Genomic DNA, 674 nt, shown 5'->3' with positions numbered 1-674 from the left:
TAACACTGCATGATGGGTGATACTGTATAACACTGCATGATGGGTGATACTGTTTAACACTGCATGATGGGTGATACTGTATAACACTGCATGATGGGTGCTACTGTATAACACTGCATGACGGGTGATACTGGATAACACTGTATGATGGGTGATACTGTTTAACACTGCATGATGGGTGATACTGTTTAACACTGTATGATGGGTGATACTGTATAACACTGCATGATGGGTGATACTGTATAACACTTCATGATGGGTGATACTGTATAACACTGCATGACGGGTGATACTGGATAACACTGTATGATGGGTGATACTGTTTAACACTGTATGATGGGTGATACTGTATAACACTGTATGATGGGTGATACTGGATAAGACTGCATGATGGGTGATACTGTATAACACTTCATGATGGGTGATACTGTATAACACTGTATGATGGGTGATACTGGATATGACTGCATGATGGGTGATACTGGATAACACTGCATGATGGGTGATACTGTATAACACTGTATGACAGCTTTTGATTGGCTTCCTTGTTTATCGTAAAACTCCTCAGTGACTACGTCCACATCCCAAATGACACCCTTTTCCGTGTATAGGGCACTACTTTAGACCAGGGCTGGCACCCTATTCTATATAGGGCCCTATAGACAGGGCTGGCA

This window comes from Salvelinus sp. IW2-2015, unplaced genomic scaffold (genome assembly GCF_002910315.2).
Source record: "Salvelinus sp. IW2-2015 unplaced genomic scaffold, ASM291031v2 Un_scaffold1479, whole genome shotgun sequence".
NCBI classification, from domain to species: Eukaryota; Metazoa; Chordata; class Actinopteri; order Salmoniformes; family Salmonidae; genus Salvelinus; species Salvelinus sp. IW2-2015.
The sequence above is the reverse complement of the archived record's forward strand: the minus strand, read 5'-3'. Positions refer to the sequence as shown.